Source organism: Hakea prostrata, chromosome 10, assembly GCF_041222555.1.
Source record: "Hakea prostrata isolate BN-2017 chromosome 10, UWA_Hpros_2, whole genome shotgun sequence".
Classification (NCBI taxonomy): Eukaryota; Viridiplantae; Streptophyta; class Magnoliopsida; order Proteales; family Proteaceae; genus Hakea; species Hakea prostrata.
Genome location: NC_142609.1, coordinates 22139340 through 22145486, shown reverse-complemented (window position 1 = coordinate 22145486; position 6147 = coordinate 22139340).

Below are 6147 nucleotides of genomic sequence, written 5' to 3'. Positions count from 1 at the left end.
TCGATCGGGCAACGACCAATCCACTCGACCAATGGGTGCTTGTCTTTGGCAATTAGGTTGATTCTTGCTCTATTTAAGTCTAACCTCGAGTCCACTTCGTATTTGCTGCCTCCAAACCCTCTCGAACGAACCAAAGACCTCTCGCAAGTCATCTCTCCTGCATCCTTGGAGTTTTCTTGGCGGATCTTCGTCGGAACTCTTCTTTTTGCATCAAAAGGTATGTCTACTCTCTCTTCTTCTCCTACATCTTTGTTTTTCTTTCCTTTTTGAGTTGAGACAGTAGAAGAGATGCTGCATCCTCTGTTGCAAACATCTCTCGAACATGTTCTCATGATCATCCTAAGGATTTAAGGCTAGAACAATGATCTTAACCATGATCATTGCAAGCTTTTGAAGGATTCATGATCAAACCATGATTTAATCTCTCGATAATTTCCTAATCTGAATTCTCGATCTCTTTGGATCTTCTTTCATTGATCATGTTAGTGGTTAATGGTTGTGTTTTCTTTCTATGATCCATAATCCATAGAATTCTAGTTGTTCTCTTCTACCTTACTATGTGTTCTTCAGGATGCATGATAGTACATATATGGTAGGTTTTATTTCCTTATTTAGATTTATGCTTCTAAGCCTTATTCCATGAAGACCTATGCATGTTTTCATGTTTTCATTACCAAAAGCAATGATCCATCCACCTATTGTTCTTGTCTTTGTTTTCTATTTCAAATTCATCAAGATCCATGTTTGATTTATTTATGGTAACTTTTTGTTTCCTAATTTGGATCTTGATACCTTGATTTGATTAGTGTTTTGAGGTCCCCTATATGTTAGAATACTACTGATGTAGTCTACCCCTTGATTAGTACCCTTTTGAACCACCAAATTCGGATTTCATATCTCAAAACTCTGATTTTCTAAGCTACTGTCTGCATTGGTCGACTGATTGGTCGACTGGACCACTCGACCAACCTCGACCAATGAGTACAGAAACTCCGAATTGGTCTGCTTTTCGGATATTTTGATATATGTTCCGCTAGGGATCTTTCCTAATATGTTGTATATACTTGTTTAGGACCTTCTTCTCAAGTTTGCCAAGATCTTACTTGATTTCTTTGGATTCTTTGCGAGTTATAAAAGGTAAGGATGGTTATTTCCTTAATTACATAGATAGCATGAATCTAGTTTCTATATTTGAATATCATAGATATGATTCCTAAATTAGATTCTTACAATGATATTCTACTGTTGCATAACTTTGATTACAGTAGCATTACTTATTCATATTGAATTGATTCATGTATGATTTACTTACCAATGTTATACAAGTGATTGTTATACTGATTTCTTTCCATATATGGAGTTACCATATATGTGATGATATGAATTGATGCATGTGTATGCTTACGTATGGTTTGGAAAGGAGAGGTGTCCTTTTGACACTTCTGTCCTTGGACTACTACGGGAATATTATGGGATGTTTCCGGAGATGCCCTCTCGGACACCTTCCTAAACCGTTGGATGACATATATAGGATTGTCTAGTAGTGTTTGGCTAGGATGTCCTGTTATGTCGACCCTAATCGGAGGGGTATTGAGACCGAACGACCCGTGGTAGCAATGGGGATTCATGGGCGCTCAAGACCGGTAACCAACCCGTGAGAGGACAGGAATCACATTGTGGGGGCCATTTGTTGGTAGGGTTGCATATGGTTAGACTTGGGCTCACGGGCGCTTAAGACCGGTAACCAACCCGTGAGAGGACGTGAGAGCTTCCCGTTTACCATATGTGGATAACCAATAGGGTTGATGAGTCCGTAGTCCGAGTTGGTCGGTGCCATAGGATACGCCGACTCTAGTGTGAAGGATACCGGAAAGGATCGTCAGGACGAGGAATGGAAGTATCTCGGATCCGACTTGATGTAACCAAGTAGAAGACTTGCATTTGGCTAGGTTTTACCTTGACATGCGCCAAGACTTATACCAAATGGTTGTGAGAGAGTGTGTTGACTTAACCCCCCGCCAAGGTTTGTCCCGAGGGATGAAGGACCCATTACCAATCGGCTGCTCAAGACCGGTGAAATGATCCGTGAGAGAATCCAAGATATCTTAAATGGTTGAGGATGTGAGTGGACTTTCCTAAAGAAGTACGGTGCTATGACTTAAAGCATGTCTCGCCATTAGAGACCAAGCATACTTAGAGTTAGATTCATTCATTCATTGTTTGTCTCATATCATATTGCATTTATGATTGTTCCGGAATCCCGTCATTTATGTTATTATGGATTTTAATCGCCTTACTGAGTTTCTTTGAAACTCATTCCTTTATTGTACATTGTTGTTAGACTATCCTGCAGTGCACGGAGTACTATGACGGTCCCTATGAGGAAGCGCAAGGCGAAGAGACATATCTCCAGGGAAGGTGATTGCGGTTACCACAATTACTCTCGAAGATCCCACGGGTGGTTATGCTCCGTACGATGCTTAGTCCGACCATTGAGTGGAAGCGTCCTTGTGCTATCTATGAGATCTACACCTACAAGGATGTCGTCTACAAAGTGGAGAATAATTTAGTTACCCAATGTACTTGCTACTGGGATTAGCTTTTATCTAGTTTATTCTTTCGAGCTACTTTTCCGCTGGATGTAAAGTGGGATTTTTGCTTCACTTTACTTATATGTCTTGATACTCGATTATATCTATTATTCCGATTCGTTTATGATTCATTCTTTCATTATTGGATCTATGATTTATCTTCCGCACTCTTGTTATGGTTGTTCATGATTATGTTATTGTTTATGTGGGAGGTTGATCACTCGATACCTGATCTTCGGGCTGTGGATCACACTCTCGGGTATGCCAGATAGGGTACCGGCTGGGAGGGCGTGACAGACTATTCGAAGAAGGCTCAAATACATCCAACGAAGGAGATTCGAAGGTACACTCTATATAAGAGATCACCTACTCACAATGTAGAAGGACATATACAATCTGAATCGTATTCTCGTTATTCATTCCTTAGCTTTGTGCTCAAGCAGAGCCGTTTGTGATTAAGTTCATCAACTGACTTAGCCTTCGGAGGTGGACTCCCGATCCCAACGGTTGGGCCACATCTGACGTTTGTTTTTGCAATTCATCCACAAGAGATCTAAAGGCTGAGCAGATTTTGGAAGCATCAGGTTTCTTAATAAAGTTATACATTGATTATTCTTTGCTCGTGATTGTATTATTATGTAATGTGGGTATATGATCACCCTAAACTTGACCATAGGACTTGTGGATCACAACTCCAGGTATCGCGATTACCGTACTGGCTAGGGGGATGTGACATGGGTTCTCCGCAGTAATTGGGTCAGGGCATCCTTCTCGGACTTCGCATGGCTGGGGTTTAAGTCACCACTTTCTTACTCCACCATTGGTCTAAGTACTGGTGTGTGTCAAGGTTAAACCTAGCCCAATGCAAGTCATCTACTGAGTCACATCTACTCGGAGTCGGATACCTCCCTTCCATGCACTAGACAGTCCATTCCGGTATGATAGCCTCCCTTCCATGCCTAGGCAGCCAGTTCCGGTACCTTTCCCCATGGAGTCATCATCTCCTTCTTGATTACGTAGACTCTTAACCCTATTGGTCATCCACATATAATAAATGGGAAGCTCTCGTGTCCCCTCATGCTTCTCGCACTCTTGGGCGACCACGAGCCTTGGCTTATTATGTGTAACCCTACCAATAAATGGTCCCCACAATGTGATTTGTGTCCTCTCACTGGTTGGTTACCGGTCTTTTGTGCCCACAAATCCCCATTGTTGCCATAGGTCACTCGGCCTCAATACTTCTTCGATACGGTCAAATATGACAAGGTTTCCTAACCAAACACTCCTAGACCAAACCTAGGTATGTCAACTAGTAGTTATGGAAAGCACCAAGGGGCACCATAGGAATGCGTCCCATACCACCTCCACTGGTGTCCAATAACAGAAACACCAATAGGGCATTCCCAATTCCACAACCACAACCTAGGCAAACACATCACAATATGATTCCATATGTCACATCCCCCCAGCCGATACCCTAACTGGCATACTCGGGAGTGTGATCCACAGCCTCGAAGATCAAGTATCAAGGAAATCATCCTCCCACATATACAATAACATAATCATGAACAAGAAATAATCATGGTTTAAATATTATAAACAAAAGATTTAAAGTCAAGAAATGAATAAACAATATAATCAGAGTGCGAAAAATGATACCAGATATCCGAAGATATCAAAAGAAGTAGAGTGAGGTGGAAACTCACTCCACAGATACAGCGGAACGTAGCATAAGTCTAAAAGGAATAACAACTGAAACAAAAGAAATAAGAAAGACAACTAAACTAAGAGTCTTCTATCCTATAGATAACATCTTCAAAATAATGGACTTCATCAGTCAAACAGAGATGCTCCAACTCCATGTTGCCTCTAATTGTAGTACGCAACTTGATCACTTGAGGGATCATCAAAGTAATTTTGATTGTTGCCAACACCTTGCGTGTAGTACGCTTCATCAGCTTGCGCTTCATCGTACTGTCCATCATAGTAATCAGAACCTGTAGAATAGTCTAACAAAAGATTGTACAAAAAGGAATGAGTTTCGAAAGAAACCCAGTAAGGCAAGTTAACTCATACAGCATAGATAACATATATCAGAACATAAGAAGATGCAATGCAGTATGAAACAAATAATGTATGTATGTTCTAAACTCTATGTATGCTGGTCTCTATTGGTAGACATGCTTTAACTCGTAACACCATACTTCTTTGGGTAGGTACCGCATACGGCTCCAGTTGGTAGTGGGTCCGACATCCCTCTCGGACATTCCATGGCTGGGGGTTAAGTCACCGCTCTCTCACATCACCATTTGGTCTAAGTACTGGCACATGTCAGGGTAAAGCCTAGCCTAATGCAAGTCATCTACTCAGTTACATCAACTCAGATCCAGATACTTCCATTCCTCCCCTCTCGGGATCTTTTCCAGTATCCTTGACACTAGAGTCAGCGTATCCGACTCTCTCAAATATGGACTCATCAACCCTATAGGTTATCCACATATGGTAAACGGGAAGCTCTCACGTCCCCTCACGGATCATTTCGCCGGTCTTGAGCACCCATGAGCCCAAGTCTAGCCATATGCAACCCTCCAATAAATGGCCCCCACAATATGATTCCCGTCCTCTCACGGGTTGGTTACCGGTCTTGAGTGCTCGTGAATCACACTGCTACCACGGGTTGTTCGGTCTCAATACCCTTCCGATTTGGGTTTGATATAACGGGGACATCCTAGCCAAACACTGCTAGACAGCCCTAGGTATGACAACCAATGATTTGGGAAAGCATCGATGGGCATCTTCGAAGAACATCCCATACTATTCCCTTCGATGTCCAAGGACAGAAGCGTCAAAAGGACACTTCCCAGTCCCAAACCATACTTAATCAAACACATTCTCATATCAGTCATGACATACATAACCAACAATTCATCATATAAAAGAAAACGTAAAAGCATAATCCGATCAAGCAGTAATAACATCTCATATAATTGAATAATGAAAAGAATACATAAACAAGTGCTACTCGACTTACAGTAGTACATCAGAAGTATAAAGTACAAGAACAGTAAGCAAACTCATAGTTTCAAAAAGTAGAAACCAGAGAGTATGCGATCTATATCATTATGAAATAACTGTCCTTACCTTGATTATCACTGAAGATAATCCAAAGATCAAAGCAAGCAACTCCAAACTTGGCAAATAAACTCCTAATAATCATAGATACAACATTAGGAAAGATACCTAAAAGATCAGAGAGCAAATAAATCAAATCGGGCGAAAAGCGAAGCTACTGACTCCTTTGGTCGAGTGCTTGGTAGACTGGCCCAGTCAACCAAGCAAGTTAGTACGGAATTGTACAGACTGCTTTGGCCATAACTTCCTCATTTGAAGTCGGATTGTTCCGAAATTCGAAGGGGAACTTCCTAGGATGTATTAGAATCATATGGGAAGGTAAAAACATCAAATCATGGTAAAAATATGGGTTCTTGATTTAACTCAAGAAATTAGGGTTTCAACCTTTATGGCTCCCCAGGAAAGGTTATGATCACAGGATGAA